We start from the raw sequence: 20,597 nt of genomic DNA, 5'->3' as shown, positions 1-20,597 counted from the left end.
GATGTCTATACTTGGATTCTGTAACTGAAGTAATTATGTAATCTTTAACTTATATATGATTGTTTTACTGAATGTTTCGGGAAATATTTTGCACTATATGACAAACTGAACTAGTGGGGCCTTCTACCCGGTATCTGACTTTGATTGTTTACTCCATGCTGTTTTACAATGTTGACCTCAACTGTTCTAAGTTCATGCATGCTTTTGCCTCTGTGAACAGTGCTCTGATACCCGCAAGGGTCATGTTCGCGCTTTATAAAACTTTTCAAATAAATACTAAATAAATAACTTGCTGATACTCATGTAAAGCACTCTGATACCTACGGTCTAGACATCGCTATATAAAACTTTGCAAATAAATAAATAATAAATGACGATTTATTATTTCTTAAAAGGTATGTACTAAAATATATTTGGTAGAAGTGTTTGCAGTTTGTGAACCGACTTCTACCGAATCCATAGGTATTTTGTGAATCAACCTATTTACTAACAGGGCGGTTCACAAAATACCAAATAGTAGTGGGTTGCAATTTGATCAACTCATTAATATGCATGAGGAACATTGCAAATTGCAATCCACTATGATTGGCTTTCATGACAGGCATGGTGGCCTGATGGGGTCAGCAGACCACCTTACGTGTGATTGCTTTTAAATAAAGCATTTTTTTAAAAACAGCCCTTTTTCATGAAAAGAAAACGGGATGCGTTACAGAAAAATACAATGGGGTCAGCAGACCACCTTACGTGTGATTGCTTTTAAATAAAGCTTTTTTTTTTAAACAGCCCTTTTTCATGAAAAGAAAATGGGATGCGTTACAGAAAAATGCAATTTACACAAACTTTTTTAGGAGCAGATAGTGGTCCCAAAGACCATTGCCTGCTGCTAAAAAAAGTTTTTGTCAATATCCACGAACAGGAACGCATCCTCTGAAGACCTCTTCCCATTTGCGAATGACTTACCACCTCCTTTGAGGAGGTGGTAAAATGGTAATGATTTGCGACCGGAGTTTGGTTGCTAAACATTAATAAATACTTTAAGGAACCAGTATCTGGAAGGTACGCCCTTAACACAATCTTTCCAAATAGCAATTCGATATCTATTGTCAAACCGAAATGGTGATTTGGTAATGTGATACCAAATCTAAGTTTGGGTTTTGTAAATACCTAAATGTTATTTTGTGGTTGCAAAGGCTCTAATTATACAGATCAAAGCCTTTCTGACCTTGAAATGCTTTTGTACTTGAGGGCCATAGCATTTTGAGATGCCACCATGTAAGCTGCAATCACTCATAAAATGTAATTTATAGTTAAATTTGTTTTGTCTGCTGTCTGCTAGGTTGTCAATCATTTGTTCACCAAATAATGAGTTAGCACTTGGTAGTTAGAGATTATTTGCAAACTTGTGGGTTATATTTCTGAGGTTTTCACCTTGATGGACAGGCATTGAATGGAAAGCAACTGATAAGTTGTCAAAGGTTTATATTGAACGGATGCTTTCTTTATCTTTATGACACTTCCTGATGCTCTAGGAGTATTATTGAGCAAGATGTTATGGGGGTGGGGGAAGGACAACAGGAGTTCTATTGCTGGTTGAGATGCCTCCAGTAGCAATGTGAGACTAGGTCCTCTGTGATTAATAGGTTTGTGATTTCTAAATGAGGCTTGGATGCAGATATACAGTTTAGTTGGTTACTCATATACCCCGAGGGTTCAAATAGTGCTCGTCTTTAATATGCAAATGCTCCAGCTGACACAAAGCAGATTGCAAATATCAATATTCTCCTTCAACTAGACCATTGAACATCATCATCCCCTTCCATTACTCTAACCTAATGGATTTAGAGGTGTCAGCTCTGGGAAGATCAACTGAACATCCCTATTTGATCTCCATACAGAACTCCCCACTCTCATTTTCATCACTGAATCTGATTGATCAATACTGCTGGTTATTGCTAATGTGCCTCATCAAATTCCTTCCCAACTAATTGGCTTTCCCTTGTTAACTTTCCTTAATTTGTACACCTCTAAATGATTCCATCTCTAATCAACTAGGTGAGCAGCTATCTTTTAAAGTGATTTATATAGACTTTGGAAAGTCTGCTTGCTGGACTAATCTTTCATTTATCGTGTAACTCATCAACACTATGATGCCAATTCCGATCCTGTAAAACCCGGTTACAAATGGTCGTACGGAGTGTTTTCTCCGTACGACTCGTACCCGGGAATTCCACTGTACAAACCAGCAAGTACGATTCGTACAGAAATACCATTTCCGTATGAATCGTAAAAAACACCGTACGGCTAAAAAATACATACAATTCCGATCCTGGACAGCGGGTACGCGATGTCCGCACGGAGTCAGGCAGCGTTTTACGGACCAGCAAGTACGATTCATACCTACAGCACTCCGCACGGCTATATTTTTACGGGAGCCAAAAAGTGCCGGAAAAGCTAAGTATGCTGCGGTGCACGAGGAAAAGGGGGGCCCGCTACGCGACGGACACGCCATCACCCACATCGTACGTGTCATCATGTACGGTGCGTACCCCAACATGGCATATGTACGGCCCGTACCCCCCACCCCCCGTATGTACGGCGCGTACCACCCAAACCTCCATATGTACGGCGCGTACTCCCCACCCCTGTATGTACGGCACATACCCCCCACCCCCCATATGTCTGCACCGTACCCCAGGCATACCCCCCACCTGCGTATGTCCACACCGTACCCCAGGCGTACCCCCCACCCACGTATGTCCGCACCGTACCCCAGGCGTACCCCCCACCCGCGTATGTCCACACCGTACCCCAGGCGTACCCCAATCCTCGCGTATGTACGGTCCACACATACGCGAGGATTGGGGTACGCCTGGGGTACGGTGCAGACATACTCGGGTGGGGGGTATGCCTGGGGTACGGTGCGGACATACGCGGGTGGTGGGTACGCCTGGGGTACGGTGCAGACATACGCGGGTGGGGGGTACGCGCCGTACATACAGGGGTGGGGGTACGGGCTGTACATACGGGGGGTGGAGGGGACGCGCCGTACATACGGGGGGTGGGGGGTACGTGCCGTACATATGGGGGTAAGGGGTACGTGCCGTACATACGGGGGTGGGGGGTACGGTGCGGACGTACGCCGGAGGGGTGGGAGGCTGGGGGGGCCGTGCGACTCGTACCCCGGGCACAAGTGTACTCGGGGTAGGGCTCGTACAAAGTTCGGTCCGTACGGTGCCTTTTCCATGCGCTTGTGTTTTCGGACGGGCGGCACGGATCGTACTTGCACGCTTGGACTTCAGTTTTACGATTTGTATGTAAAACTGTCCGGGGACGTCTCGTTAACTTTTTTCCAAGGCGATTCGTATGTATTTTTGACGTACGAATCGTACTTCACCGTTTGTACGGATACGAGTCGTATGGGAGAAAAAAACACAGGATCGGAATCGACACCAAAGTGTCTTTTCAATCCATTTTGTTTATTTCATTATTTGCACACAGTGCATCATGCAGCAGAACAGAGCCTTCCACAGGCCATCCATGTATGTATGGATGTATGTGTGTAAGTATGTAGTTATGTAGGTATGTATGTATGTATGTATATATGTAGCTATGAACGTTTATATGTATACATATCCTATCCTATTCCTTTAGGAAGCTAGTAAATTGGCTATAACTTTCCTTTAGGGGAATACATCTTGGTAACTGTTCATTTGTAGGCCACTACGTACACCACTGATTCATCTATATATTATAGCCTATTCCCAGAAACAATGAACAGGAGCACTCTCTTTACATTGTCTACCCTACCTCTAATTCTACCCCTATTATGCAGTCTCTCTCCTCTAATCAAGATGTGCATCTCGGAGCTCACAGGTAACTCCACCCCTCTCATTCAAACTACAGGCACATATACTTATTCATTAAAACCATGGCTGCCAGTCACCACAGGACTCCACCAGGATTTGCTACTAGCCTAAAATGCATAATATTTAAAGTTAAATCTATCCCATTCCCCCTACCTCTTTTTCATCACAAAATCTTTTTTCTTCCACATAGTCTATCATTTGATATCCTAGTCTGGGTCACTGATATAAGATCGATACATACAATATCAATACTAAAACTACTATCACAAACTAGCAAACAGAGATAAGAAAGTATGTATACATAAATTAATAAAAAACTATAAGCTCACCCAAATAGTGAGTAAAAATATACCTAATGACATCACCCTCTACAAACTACCAACAAATTAACATTTAAAATGAAACTGAATTTGTTTTTTTATCCAACAGAAAAGAAATCACCTGCTCCACTAAACAGAACATACAGGTAAGTACACAAAATAGAAGTAGTTACATGATTTTACATGTAAATACCAATTGTACAAATTTTAAAATATTGTATATATTTATATTATTACACTACTTTCAGATACAATGACATAGGCAGCAAAATGCATAGCATGTCATAAATTAAAGCTGTTACTAAATCACTAAATCACATGAGCTACACCTACAGCCAATAAAGTGCATCAATAGAAAATATACATTGTAAGTGTACCACATATTATTCTAATGCATGTTATTTAAGGACATCTACAAAAGTTGATGTTGTAATTCATGTAAGAGAGCACAACCACCCCCTAAATGTAACGAAAATAGAAGTAATGTAGATATTGCAGGATAAGACAGTAAAGCACTAGCTCCCAGGAACATACAAAAAAAATTCTTATAGATATGTTGCATAAAGCCTCCGAACACATCACAGGCCATCCACTGCCTATATTCACTTTAACATGTTTAATTTCACAAACTAAAAAAGAAACCAGTGATACTCATCCTGCCCCAAGAAGATACCAAGAAATAGAAATACCTGAACATCTAACAATGAAACATCATGAGAAACCTTGCCTTTTACATGACAACTCAAATAATGAGAAACAAATCCTAATATTCTCTACAGAAAATAACTTACTAAAACCAAGACATTGTCAAACCTGGATGATAAATGGGACCTCCAAAATGTGTCCCATATCATTCACTCAGATATTCACCATACATGGTATATCAAAACACAAATATTCCTTTTATATATTCCCTCACTACCTAAATAAAGCAGCACTTACTACTACCTATTAAACCACATTAAACACTAAACAAATAACTATTACCCACAAAACATAATCACAGACTTTGAGCAGGCCATGATTCAAACCGTTTAAAAAAAATTCCCCACACAGCCATACATGGCTGTGCTATCATTTCAATCAAAGCATGTGGCAACACATACAACAATCTGCACAATGTGTAGAATCTTCGATAAACAGTCAATTTACCTTTGAAATAAAAACATGATAGCACTAGTCTATGTCCCTGTGACTGCGGTAGCTTGTCACAACAATTTACTAATAGAGGGCCCTTTCTCCCAACAAAATGTAGTCAAACTAAGCCCCCAAATGGATTATTTCGATGACACTTGTGTTGGCAGACTGCATGGCTCTGGACACAGATGCCAACTCAAATTCCAAATACCATGATGGAATGTCTATGACAGCACCTTGGCATAGGAAATTTAAAAAAAACAATGTAGTGAAAGAATGGCACATTGCCTTTCAATACACACTAGGCAGAACCCAACCTACACTCTATAAATGTATAGAAGCCTTACAAAATTAGAAAAGCTACCAACAACTATGAATGGAGAAATCTATCAGCCAAATTACCCCTAAACTTAGCAAACAACCCAAAAGAATCTGGGACATGCTACGATTTAAAGTCAAACTCTTTATAAGTAACAAAGAAGTAGATTACTTAGAAATGATAGCCAAACGCAAATGATAAAATAAATAGAAACCTAACCAATGTACCCAAAAACCTCTAAAACAAAATGACAAATCATTTTGTTTTCATAATCAATAATAAATATATTTTATTACATCTGTCTAAAAATTAAATAAAATTCCAAAGTTGATTAAAACTGAGATAAAGATCTAAAAATTATTGAAACAAAAAATGTAACCACCCCAACCAAGAAACTAAAAAACAAACTCAATCTATCACATAAATTAATTGCAACACATAAACCACACAATTCCAAAAAACAATCACATAATATTTACACAAACAATAGTATCTCACATTTCCCACCACAAAGAAAATAAATAAAAATAAATAATATAACTTTCTATTCTGTAGCTGCAGATCTTCCTCTGTATCCACACAGGCAAAAATATTAGTCCACCAAAAATGTGAAAAATATTGTCCAACAACCCCCAGAAAAATGCTAAAATAGAACAAATCAAATAGAGATCCCTTGAATTAATCCAAAGTATCTAGGAACCATCAAAACCAGAAAAAGTGTTAAAAGAAAAACTCCTCAAGTCCCCCACCCCCAGAAAAGGGAAATCAAAGAAAAAGCATTGGTTTATTAAAAACCAAAATTGATTTCCTTTTTTAAAAAAAAAGAAAATTTCCAATGCTCATAGGTGCGTAGAAAAAACCTGTAAAGGAAATAAGAAAACCCACATGCAATACACATGACATTCCCAAAAATACAGATTCATCACACTTAGGACCTTATAATGAGTTTGGCACACCTCTCGAAGCACTGCGCTGGCAGGAGGACCGCCAAGTCCATGGTGCACCAACCCGCCAGATTCGGAGTTGAGTCCAGGGTGGGAAGCGGTGCTGCAGCGGTCCCACTGCAAGTCTGTGTTTGGCTCATAGGAGAGCATGGTATGGTGCAGGAACAGCGGTGCAATTCCAGGGGGGACAACATGTGCACCCCCAGATGTACCCCCCAGGCCCAGAAGTGGCAGAAGTTTCATCCCCGTCACCCTTTTCATGGAGGGGTTACCCTAAATGCAACTCAGATTATGCTAGTGGGTGCCGTAGCTGCACCACTAGCATATTCCTGTCGCTTTTGGCTGTGCCACCACAGCAAGTTCCTAAATCCCAGTAGAGGCAGTGCTCCTGTAGCAGTCCCACTGCTACACTCGAAGGGCGGCAGAAAAAAAGACAGCTAAATTAAACTGAAACACAGACTATCTACCCATAGAAATGAAAGGCAAATATTACAAAAATCCAAAATAAATGAAAAATAAAAAAATTATTAAAGATTTAAAACATGTCAAACAATGTAACAAATGTTAAAAAATTGTAAAGTATAAATTAAATATTAGTATGAAATATATGCAATTATTTAATTTATGCCGAAAAAACATTTGGCAAAATGATGTTGAAAATATGTCTTTGAAACTATCTAAGAAATGTTGAAAAAATGTTAAACAATGGAGAATAAAAGTGGAAAAAGTACAACATACAACAGTATTTAAATATGATTTGAATTTGTTATTTAATAAAACATCATTAAAATGTTTTATTTGATTCACTATATATCGATGTTTTTTTCAAAGTTGAAATATATGTTTAAAAAAGTGTAAATATAGTTAAACAACTGTTTTTTAATTATATTTCTAAACACCATCAAAACTAATGAAATTATACAAACTATTTCTGGAACATACAAATAAAATTCAAACAAAGGATTTCAGGCTAAAATCATAAAATAAAAAATCACACTGCAACATAAACAATTTTTGTAGTTTAAAAATGCTTTATTGAGAAATATATATGAACAACGTGCAATTACATCAAACAAAAGTACTCATCTGAAGGAAAATATAATGTACTGTAAGGTTGAGCCAGTGAGTATCCAACAGCTATGTAGTATCATAAATGGATGATAATTAAACCATTATATTTTAAGGAGGTTCGTAATTACAAACTTTAGAAACAGGTCGAGTCATGCGTCTAGATAAAAATAAAGCAAGGTGTGAGTATAGTAAATATTTTTTAATTTTTAAAGTAATAGAAGTGGCATGAGCTCGATCTAAATGGTGATGATGACATAACAGGTTCCACCATGCCATATAGGAAATTTTAATTGTATCTTTCCAATTAGAGGTGAAAATTTGAAGAGCTAAGGCAAACAGTGAGTCATCAAATCTTCCAACCAGACTTTGGGAAGTCCAAAGGAGGGGAGGTACTGCCCAAAAAGATGATGTGTAACATCAAACGGAAAAGACACGGATAAAATATCATTCAGTTAAGGCCAATCTTGCAACCAGAACATTTTAACAAGAGGGCAATTGAAAAACATATGGAAAAAATCACTCTTATCATGAGCACATGACCAACAATTAGTATTAGGTGAAGCTTTAAATTTGTACAAGCTTGTGGGTGTGATAAATAGGTGAAACTTTAAATTTGTACAAGCTTGTGGGTGTGATAAATAGTCTGTTAGAGAAATATTATAGTGTTTTTGTTGTGCTTGCTGAAGATGACGAGGTATGAATCTTGGCCCATATCGATTTACAAGTATGAGCTGAAAATTCTTGATGTATTTCTAATTCCCATACAAGCTCTATTTTAGACTTTGAAAATAATTTAGAGGAACCAAATAATATCTTGTATATGTTGGAGGCCTTTACTTGAGTGGCATATTTGTGAGATATATGATATTTTCCTTGTATATCAGAAAAATCTAATAAGGAGCCTTTAGAGAAAAGTTGTCCGACAACAATAATGCCTTTGTTAATACATGCTTTCCACCCAAGAATTCTATTATTTAATTTAATGTTTGTACTATTCCAGATTGGGGTTTGTAAAATATTTTCAGAAATGGAATTTGAGGAAATGATCAAAGGTTTGCTAACAGCTATAGAGTGGGTAAGAATTGGTTAAATAAAACCTTTTGGAGGTTGATTAATACGGATCACATCTTTGAAAACAAAAGGAGAGAATTGTGCAATTCTAGTTGTCCCCAAAACTGTGGATGAGTCCATGTGATTTTTAGAAAGGGAGACCCAAATGTGTTTTAATGTGAAAGCCGAATGGTATGTTCTAATATTAGGAAAATTAATCCGACCGAGGTCTTTAGGTTGTTGAAGTCGAGCTAAAGCAATGCAAGGTTTACGTTTGTGCCATAAAAATTGAGTGGAAAAACGGTTAATAATTTTAAAGAAGTTATGTGGGAGAGATATAGGGAGCATTGATAAGTAGAAATTAACAATAGGTAATAACATCATTTTAATTGTGGCCAATCTACCCCACCAGGAAAGAAAAAGGGGAGACCAACCATCTATTAGTGCATTAATTTTAGTCATAATCTCATTCCTGTTGATTTTAATAGTGTCCTTAATATTTTTAGCATAAAGAATGCCTAGGCATTTAATACCTTTTGAACTCCATTTGAAAGCAGAGTCTTTAAACATATGAGGGAGACATTCAGCGGTAACACTTCTGATTTATCAATATTAAATTTATAACCTGAGACAACTGAGTATGTGTTCAATATTGAAAAGAATTCCGGCAGAGATGTAGTGGGGTTAGATACATATAATAAAATATCGTCTGCATATGCAGTGAACTTTATATTCACATTTTTTAACGGAAAACCAGGAAAAATGGGAGATCTCCGAATTCTTTCCAAAAAGGGTTCTAATTAGGGGTGGGCGGAATTTGCGTAATCGCGTTACGCAAATCTCCGCGAAACGGTAAAAAATCTCCGCGAACATGCAGAAATTCCGCGAACACGCGGAATTGCTTGTTTGCGATACTTTTTTCCTGTTCGCGATCGCTGTTTGCGTGCTCGGGGTGAAATATCTCGCGAACACGCATATTGAGAACGCGAACAAGCAAAAAATTTCGCGAAGTTGCGGAACGCAGATTTTTGGGCAATTTCGCGTTCTCCGCGGAACGCGAAATTACCCAAATTTCGCAAATTCCGCGAACGGAACGGAATTTGCTGCCCAGGCCTAGTTCTAATGCTAAAATAAACAATAGGGTAGACAATGGGCAGCCCTACCTAGTACCTCTGTGGAGGGGGAAGTATTTGGATTCTTTACCCTTGACCCAAATAGATGTAGAAGGATTAGAAAATAATAACTTAATGTATTGGATAAAGTGGGGACTAACACCATGCCATTTTAATGTACCAAACATAAATTCCCAATTTACTTGATCGAAAGCCTTCTCGGCATCCAGTGTTATGGCTGCTAAGGGAGAGCTGAGTTTGGCCGCTAAATGAATAATGTTAAGAAAAGTTCTTGAGCTATCTGAAATGGATCTTCCCTTCACAAAACTGGACTGATGCATAAGGACTAAATCAGGAATAACAGAGTTAATCGGGAGGGCCACTAATTTAGCAAAAATCCTGCAATCCGTATTAATCAATGAGATAGGTCTATAATTACTACACTGAGAAAGATCTTTAACTTTTTTAGGGATTAAACATAACGTGGCCTGAGTGAAAGAACCTTGTGTACAACTAGTGCTCAAAAAATGATTAACAAGAGATAAGAATTTAGGAATTAAAATATATCTAAAGTGTAGATAAAAGCATAAAGTAAAGCCATCAGGTGTTTTATCTTTGGGAAGCTCATTTATGTCAATTAATAATTCTTGTTCAGATAAGGGTGTATCCAGGGAAGATAAATCTACCGTTTTATTGAGCTCTTTTGGGATTGATTGAATAAAGGTATCTAATTGTTCAGTGGAGGGAGATGATTCCGGGGTATATAGACTTGTATAATGGTTTGTAAAGGATTCTAAAATTTATAAGCCACTAATATTCCAGACTCCAGATGGATCAGTGATGGCAACAATCTTACATTTCTGTTTTTTAATTTTAAGATCATTTGCCAAGGATTTACCTGCTTTGTTATGACCTCCATACATTTTTGCCTTAAAATGAAGTAGGGTACCACAATCATTATCCCAAGATTGTTTGTTTTATTGCAACTTAGACCTAATAAGTTTAGATAAAGTATCGCTTTTATTGGCGGAAAAATACTCGTGTTCCAAAATTTTAATCTGTTCTAAGAGTTGTTTAGAATCTTTGAGAAGTCTTTTCTTTTTTCTAGCTACAAAGTCTATTATAAAACCTCTTTCGTAGTTGCTTTGAAAGCGTCTCATACACAATTTATCTGTGTATCTGAGGGAAGGTTGTTTATGAAATATTCCTGTAGAAAAGCTGTGAATTGTTCTGCTGATCCAATTAAAGGGATTTAATAAATCTCCATCTACGATTGGAGGAAACGGGATTAGGATAACCAAAATCAACAATAATGGTTGCATGATCAGAAATAAGAATTGATCCTATTTCTGCATGTGTTAAAAATTGAAGAGTGTGTTGGGTAAAAAATACGTAGTCTATTCTGGAATAGGACATATGAATGAGAGAAAAGAATGTGAATTCCAAAACATCGGGGTGAAGTGCTCTCCATACATCAATCAACCGTCTAGCAGAGATGGCTTTGTTGAAGGATCTATGCACTTTAGTGGGGACAAATTCGGTCTGTGACATGCGGTCTAAAAATGAAGCCATAAGTTGATTGGAATCACCACCAACTATCAAGTTTTCGGAGGTAAGAGTGGACAACATAGAAGAAAAGTTATTCCAAAACATTAGATCCACTCCATTTGGCCCATATATATTGCAGATCGTAAATTTTGTATTATTTATGATCACTTCTAGGAGAAGCCACCTTCCAGCATCATCTTTGAATTTGTTTATCAATTGAATATTTAACGATTTGTGAAACAATATAAGAACGCCATTTTTGTTATTCACAGCAGGGGAACTGAAAACATTCCCAACCCACTGTCTCTTAATAGAATTTATGTCTTGTTCTTTATGATGTGTTTCTTGTAACAAAGCAATTTGACAGTTCAATCTTGACAAGTGAGTCAAAACTCTTTGTTTTTTAACCGGGTTACGAAGACCTTTAACATTCCATGACACCATACATAAGTTACTCATGAGGATAAAGATAAGAACATTTCAAGATTAAAATTGTAAAACTTTTCACATAACATAAATGAGTTCTAGAATATATGCATGACTTAGTCAACCAAAACAAAAATAATAGCAGACAATACAGATCTGAATATGCTTAAAAACTGAGACACATAAAGCTGATATTTAAGTGAAGGAATTGAGAAAATGGGAGGAGAGAAGTAAAAAAGTGAACAAAATACCCAACAGACTTACCAGGACCGATTCGGTCAAATAGAAAATAGTAAAAGACCACAAGAACCACCTTAGAAATGAAAAAGCTCACCATATCAGATTGTAAAAAGGGGAGTAAGGCAAGAAGAAAAATAGCAGAGGTAAGAATTGGGAGAAAAATTAGGAGAAAAAAGGAGAACTTAGGGGCTCATTACTATGGCGGGCGGACATTAGTCAGCCCGCCATCGTTGCGGTTCTGGGACTGCCCACCAGACATGTGGCGGTCCCACCACTGTGATTAGTATGCGCCCACCATATTGGCGGGTACATCCTGGGCTTTTGACATTGTGGGCGGTGCTGCTGGCTGCAGCAGCGCACGCAATGTCAAAAGTGCATGCACAGCATTTCCATGCACTATGTGGCAGGCACCACGCTGTGCCTGCCACTTGGTGCATGGAAATGAGGGGGTACCATGGGTACCCCCCAGTGCAGCAGCACACCCCAAGGGGGGCCCACAACGGGCCCCCAATCCCCGCCAGCCTTTCCATGGAAAGGCCTTTGTTTGCCCACATCCTGATTTGGGGGACGGTGCCTGCTAGGCACCTCCACCATTCCAGGTGCCCTGTACCCTCCGCCAGACAATCAGGGCGATTGCCTTTGGCGGTGAAGCGGCAGTTTCCGTCGTCCGCGGTACCCACCGGCATGCTAATTTGGCGGTGGGTAATGCACTTCGTGATGGCGGCAGCACAGCCACTGCTGGCCCGGCAGTGGTTATCCCTCCGCCATTATAATGACCCCCATAGTCTCCTCTGAGAAATATATATAGAAAAGATGACAAAAAACCAGAGGACTTTAGCCATAGTGATCAGAAGCAGAAAGGACAATAAAGATGAAAGGGGGGGGACAAAAAGGAAAGACACCGCTCCATTGAGGAACACCAAGAATAAACGATTGAACTATCCACATATAATGGAGGTACGATATTAATGAAATAGGAGTTGAACAAACAGAGTGCAAGGGGACTTACCATACATTGGGAAGACAATATAACCAATTTAAACATGGACGACGGAGCTGATGTACGATGGGAATACAGACAACATCAGACACAGTATGAATGGGAACCTGGGAAATAAAACAAGAGAAAGGAGCATTTAGGTTTTACTTAGATCCATTTCATCTACTTTGTGCTTATGTATGAAGTTCTTAAGTTCCACAGGATCCTCAAAGGTAATTGTTCTTTCTTTATATGTAACTTTGAAAAGACATAAATGTATAAGGCCATAACGAGCATTCATAGATCGAAGCATAGGTCTGAGGTCCAGAAATTCTTTCCGGCTATTGGCTGTGGGTTTTGAAACATCTTTTTGAAAGAAGATTTTGCGACCTGACGAAAGCATCTGTTTAGGTTGTTTGGCTGTAGCAAGAGTCGCTATTAAGTCAGAATATAAAAGAAAGTAGGCAATGATTCCTCGTGGTCTGTTTGAGGCTTCTGCGTTACGAGGACCTATCATGTGTGCTCGCTGGATATTAAGGTCTACAGATTTTGATAAACCAACAATTTGTGAAATACGGATCTTCAGAAAAGAAATCATGTCATTGCCTTCAGATCCTTCCGGAATACCATAAACTCTTAGGTTGTTACGTCTATTTTGATTTTCCAAATCTTCAGTTGCTTTTTTCAAGTAAGCAACCTCTTTAGATAAAACATTCACTTTAGTGACAACATCTTGCGCATCACTAATTCTTTGTTCAATGTCAGTGAGTCTTAAGTCCAAACCAGACCATTTCTCTTCAATTCTTTGAAGTGTTGCAGTGGTATCTTCCATAAATGGACGAAAACTTTTCTCAATTCATCCATAATATCATCTAAGGTCAAAGGTAGAGGTGATTTATTTGGAGAAGAAGGATCCTTTTTAGCCCTTTTATTAGTGTTGCTAATGGTTTCTTTGCGACCAGTAGCGCTGGAACCAGAAGAGCCTTGAGATTTATTTGTATTTGTAAATTCCATTTTCGAGGCAGACAGGAATAACTCGGCCTCTTAATGAGGATATTGTTAAAAAAGCAGAAGATTATCTCTGAGCGTATAAGAATAAGCTCTAAAATGAGAGAAAGGTCATAACAAAGCAATAATTCTATCAATCTTGAGGTAAAAAGTTTTCCTGTTGAGGCAACTCTTGAGGTGAAAACAAAATGGTGGCCAAAAATAGAACGTTCCAGAATTGGGAGGAAAAGGTACACAAGCTCTCAGTTTGATCGTATAATAGTTATGCAAAAATCCTTTCCACTCCTGGGGCTTTCAAATCTGCTTACAGACACATTTCTAAAAATAAAGCATGCTTCAAGTAAAGACAGTTCTCCTCAAAAAAGAAAAAGATTCTTCCATGCAAAAAGAAGTAATATCCAGGTAGTCAAGAAAGCCGCATCCTTCAATGCAGAGCAATTCCAATGAGATTCTCATATTCTCAAAGCAATGCTGTCTGTTTGTAGTATGGGTACAGCATATGCTCCATCGGATAAGGAGAATGAGAGCTCAGACTCTCAAAATGGCGGCCGGGACACAGAGCGCCACAGGACCAAAGGAGAGTAAAACTAGAAAATTAGACCAATTTAAGGCCTAAGAACCTGCCAGTCTTGCAGTGTTGCAGTCCTCGGATCACCACCGCGACTTCACCATAGTCGTAAAAAGTCATAATAAGGCCCTTAGAAAAAGGCAAATGCCTCTGAGGATTGTTTTTGTGCGGAAGATGTTCCTTCCTGCAGAAAAACAATCCTGACTCCAATGCAGGCACCTTCGCACCATGGTGCAAAGGTTCCTGTGTTGGGGATGAGCAGCACATTGTGCGCCAGCACAGGCGAATTGCAGGAATGCGCAGTATATTGTTAAATGCGGCGCATTCCTGCCCTTTCACGCTTGCTGCACAGCCCTCCATGAAAGGTTCCTAATTATGCCTCTTAAAGGGTAACATTTAGCATTCCCAATCCAATCTATACCAAATTGAAGAAGGTGTGGGACACTAATGGTGTGAAAAATGTTATTTCCACTCAATCTCAACCACTATGGGGACAGTGTTGGACACTAAATGGGTAACATTCTCTATACCCACTCCTATCTAAACCAATTTAGAGAAAGTGCTGGACACTAAAAGGGTGTCACTTACTATTCCCACTCTAACCTATATCAATGTGGGGAAGGTGTTGGACACTAAAGAATAATATTTACTATTCCCACTCCAATCGAAACCAATTTGGGGATGGTGTTGGACACTAAAGGGGTGACATTTACTATTGCCATTTCAATCTAAATGAATTTCAGGGAAGACACTGGGCACAAAAAGGGTGTCATTTAGTTTTCCAACACCGACCTATAACAATTTGCAGAGGGTGTTGGAAATTAAAAGGTTGACATTTACTACTCCCACTCCAATCTAACCATACCGGGAGAAGGTGTTGGAGACTAAGTGGGGGACATTTACTATTCCAACTCCAATCTAACCATTTAGGGGGAAGGTGTTGATCACTAAAGGGGAAACATTTACTATTCCCACGCCAATCTAACCATACTGGAAGAAGGTGTTAGATAGTAACGGATTTACATTTACTATTCCCACTCCCATTTAAGGCTTTTTGAGGAAGGTGGTGGGTGCTAAAGAGGTAAAATTGACTATTCCCAGTTCAATCGAAATCTTTTTTAACAAGGTAATAAATATTGTACATTTTTATATGCAATCAATACTCCATGGTAAAACACATTTTTTTTGTAATAAAATTAAATAAAATGTAATCTAAAAAGAACTAACCACAACTACAAACATATATATATATTTATATTTAAACATTGACATGTAAAAACATATTTTCAGTATTCTCAATAATTATTATAATTTTAGAATTATTTAATACCATTCCTAAACTTTAATCATAACATCAATTAAAACATTATAATCCAAAATGAACTATCATAAAACAAAAAATAGTAAAGACAATTTTTATTTAAAATAATTACAAAATATATTTTTAATACAAAATTATAATTGCATAGCAACACATTTAAATCTTTGTAATATTTACATTTAGTTTTCACAAAAAATATAACATTTTAATTTAATTATATAACAATGTCAAATTACAATACTTTATTAAAATACATTTTTATATATTTGTAATTTTTAAATAATGTTTATAATATTCCTATTTTTTTATTTAATAGTATTAATATATATTTTAATCATTTTAAAAATAAAATATATTGCAAATATTCATTTAACTAAGTAAAAATATATTAATTTGCATATCATTAAAATATTTTACATATAATTTACTTTAAATTTTGCACTTTATAAAAATCTCCTCACCCTTATCCTCTAAAAACTCAATATCCCACTACTAAAAAAAGTATGAAGCTATTATATATATACGTTAATACATCAAAAAATACAAATCTCAACAATTTTATAACTACTAATTGATCTTACTAAGTACACAAATAAAAAAAATAATAACCATCTTGAAACAAACACACTAGACTAAATTACATATTAAATAACATTTACAAACAATATTGCATACAACAATATTTTTGACTTAGATATCTTTTACAACAGTATTCAAAACTACACTAAAAATACATTTTTACCTTAAATATTCCTTTCGACAATATTTTTGACATCCCTGATATTTTGACATGATATTTTTATATCAAAATATTTTGTCCCAATATTTTGTGCAAACACTTCTAGTCCCTGAGGGTTACACAAAGACCCTTCAAGTTAAAGTGCGCCTAGCTATCATCCATGGAGAAAAACTGGAGTTGCAAAGCAGACTACTCTCCATCATTGACACCATGTGAGTTTCTTTCTGCAATATAATCGTAATGAAACTATGGGGCATATTATCAAGGACGGCGATAAATTATCGCAGCTTTAGCAGCAGGAAACTGCCGCTAAAAGCGGCGATAATGGGCTTGATAATATGCCGCAGAGAATTCCAATAGAAGTCCATATTCTAGTGTGAAGTATAATTTTATCGCCCTCCTTGATAATATGCCCCTATTTGCTTCACCATCATGTACCACACCGTGGAGCTCTTCAGTGAACTTATCATTTCCATGGGAACTCACTACTTAGGGGCTGATTACAAGTTTGGTGGTCCGACCGTTCGACCTATGTGGCCGTGGTCTCTAGAAGACCGCAGCACTGGCGGTCTTCTGACCGCCGTATTATGAGTTGATCGTGGTGCCGATGATGTGCCGCCAGCAGTCTTGCGGAGACGGCATGTTTTGGTTCACTGAGTAAACCTGAAGCCAGTGCTGCCGCCCTGCAGCGCCTATACTGTCAGGCGCGCACTGTTGCCATGCATCAAGCCCTGCATGGCACACAGTGCTCGCACAACAGTGCAGGCATAGGGGGGAACATTATGTGTCACAGTTTGCAATGGGCTACAATACCCTGGGGCGATGTTTAGGCCCCCTCATTCCTTTCTGCCCTCCCTTTCATGGTGAGATCCCTGCCATGAAAAGACTGTCAGAAAGGTAACTTGTAATATGCACGGCAGTGCTGGGATCGGCACAGCACCCATTCCTTGCTGCTTCACACACTGCCACCACCACAGGACCCAGGATTCTGGTGGTGGTCTTGTATCAGGCAGATTGCTGCCAGACTGCTGCATTCATAATACGGCGATCGGACTGCCGATGTCGCATCGATCAGACGGCCACCTCGGGTTTTGCAGTCTCTGGACCGCCAAACATGTAATCAGCATTATCCTAGGTAACTTTACTGTACTGTGGAACATCAACAAAGCAGCAGCTCACAATTAGTCTCCCAGCTTATCCCAAAAAAAGAAATCCCATGCACCTTATAATCTCCACCTTGGCATCACTAAATTAGAGAACCAATTCAAACTCAATTGGTGGACCATCATTCTCTTCCATTCAATGTCACCAACCCTGGGCTCCACAACAAGGGACAATCCTAAATGAAAAAAATATTGAGATGACCAGTAAGATACATCTCTATCCACCATTAATTTTCAAATGTCTAGAATATGTAACCCCACTCTAATTGGAGTTATGATTATTATTATTATTATTATTTTTTTTTATCAGAGGCCCCTGAAGAAGGGATTTGAAAATCCCAAAATGCATTGGGCTAAGCTAACATTTCTGTTTGAATGGCTGCATTAGATTGATGTTACATGGATAGTGTTATGTTTATATTTCATTTATTCATTGTGATATTGATAAAAACAATCTCCCAAAAATTGCATTAATAACAAACCACAGGCCAAATAAAGGCTGAAATATTTGTGAATAGAGTAACTAATTATTGTTTCATTGCGAAAGTACTTTACATAAATTGTTTGTTGATTCGATAATGTAAACAAGTTTAAGTCACGTAGTGCATCCAGACATCGAGTGAAGATTCACTCGTATACAGCATCCAACTCTAAAAACCATTCCAGCAAAGGAACAATGAGGACATTAGTAAAGCACTGTGTAAAAACACAAGATCTCTGATTCACCCCAAGTTCTAATGAATCAAAGAAGAATTAAAAAGAGCTAGTTTGTTAATCTGAGACCAGTCTCTAAGTGTTCCATTCCTTGTGGAAATCTTTACAAAAATGTTTCTGTACAATCTTTTGTCCCTTATATCAAACGATGACCAGCTAAATTCTTACCAATTTGAATTCCTGACTAAATGAAACACAGGAACAACTATCCTCCAAATACTTGATGATATGCTGTTCATAGAGACAACAGCCACTTGCTGATTGGTGCTGCTAGACTGATGAATTACCTTTAATGCTATTGACACTATTGACTATGTATTGACCATTTAATCCTACTTAACATAATTTCCACCAGAACAGGGAGGCCAAGTATTAAGTGGTTCTCTTCCTCCATCACCTCACTTACCCCTCAAATGTGAGTTCAGGGCTGGCTTAGCGCTGGTGGTGCCCGCTGCGACAATTTTTGTTGGCTTCCACCGATGACTGCCTCCACCATGGATTTCCTCACATTCACTCTTTAACAGTGCCCCTCAAGTCTCCATAACTACTCTCGCTCAGATTCATTTAGTTTGGTTTATAGCACCACTCATACTAGTGTAGGGTTTCAGAGCACTTTACATCACACACACTACATGGAGACAATCAATCATACGTGTGTAAATAAGTGTATAGGAAATTGCATGTAAGACAGCGGACTACAAGGTGTAGAAGTCACATGTCATCCATACTGGTAGACAGTATAGTTTAATAGTGCTTTGTCTGGAGAAGCAAAAACTCAGAATTTAAAACGTAACACCATGGTTGGAGGTTCTCTTTAATAATCAGAATTGATTTCTATACAAATAATCATTTTTCCAACATTAGGATAATGAAAGACCAGGGAAAAATCATAACACTCTAATCTATGCCTTGTAGTTTGCATGCAGCTCTTAGATGATGGTTAATAGCTCACTGTTCTATGTTAGGATTTTAACTGCAAGTAACAAAAGGATCTCTCAGACAAAGACAGTAACCTTCTGACTTATTTACATTACATTCACATTGTCATCAGCATGGTACACTTTCTTTGCAGCAGGCATATTAACCCACTGTTACCATGAGTCAAAACCTTCACTAGACATCCCTCCGATCTCTCTCCAGGAAGAACATTAATCACTGGAGCTATCTCGCTCAGATTCATTTAAATTGTTTTATAGCACCACTCATACTAGTGTAGGGTGTCAGAGCACTTTACATCACACACACTACATGGAGACAATCAATGATAGGTGTGTAAATAAGAGTATAGGAAACGGCATGTAAGACAGCGGACTACAAGGTGTAGGAGTCACATGTCATCCATACTGGTAGACAGTATAGTTTATTAGTGCTTTGTCTGGAGAAGCAAAAACTCAGAATTTAAAACATAACACCATGGTTGGGGGTTCTCTTTAATAATCAGAATTGATTTCTATACAAATAATCCTTTTTCCAACATTAGGATAATGAAAGACCAGGGAAAAATCAAACAAAAGGATTTCTCAGACAAAGGCAGTAACCCTCTGACTTATTTACATTACATTCGCATTGTCATTGGCATGGTACACGTTATTTGCAGCAGGTATATCAACCCACTGTTACCATGAGTCAAAACTTCCGCTAGACATCCCTCTGATCTTTTTCCAGGAAGAACATTAATCACCGGAGTTAACTTGGCATTTTTATTGTTGCCTGAAAATTCCTCGAGGCCAGGAACGCGGCACAAGGTGCCTGCTTTTCAAACCATAATATACCTGTAACCTGTAAACATGGCAACTGAAACACCCAAAGTGAGTGCCCAGTGCGGTTGCACCAGTCCCACCGCATTAGGGCCAGCCCTTAGTTGGGTCCCTGAAGTGACACTCCTATCAGTCATGGTCAGTCTTTACATGTAGCAGCTTGGACAAATGCTGCAAAGGAAAGGGACCACTTTACAATAGTACAGTGATGGTATCCCACTTTACTGTACATTTTCAAGTATGCCGGATATTACCACTCTATGAGCACTCTTGGAAAATCTTATGATCTGCATGAGCTGTTTCTTTCTAGAGCTA

The 20,597-nt window shown here is 38.2% G+C and overlaps 1 protein-coding gene across 3 annotated transcripts in view; it reads left to right on the top strand.

Annotated features, from left to right (window-relative positions):
* Positions 1-20,597, top strand: part of LOC146857258 (uncharacterized) — a 318,275-nt gene that overhangs the window by 64,446 nt on the left and 233,232 nt on the right. For 2 of the 3 annotated variants that reach the window (XM_085647763.1, XM_085647765.1), the window contains exon 2: positions 4,296-4,332. The exons of the other annotated variant lie outside the window; for it this stretch is intronic. The gene's annotated coding sequence lies outside the window, so the exon portion shown is untranslated. The remainder of the gene's footprint in view (positions 1-4,295; positions 4,333-20,597) is intronic. 3 annotated transcript variants of the gene reach the window in all.

This window comes from Triturus cristatus, chromosome 3_2, assembly GCF_964204655.1.
Source record: "Triturus cristatus chromosome 3_2, aTriCri1.1, whole genome shotgun sequence".
Classification (NCBI taxonomy): domain Eukaryota; kingdom Metazoa; phylum Chordata; class Amphibia; order Caudata; family Salamandridae; genus Triturus; species Triturus cristatus.
Note: the sequence above shows the minus strand (reverse complement) of the source record. Positions and strands in the feature narration are given on the sequence as shown.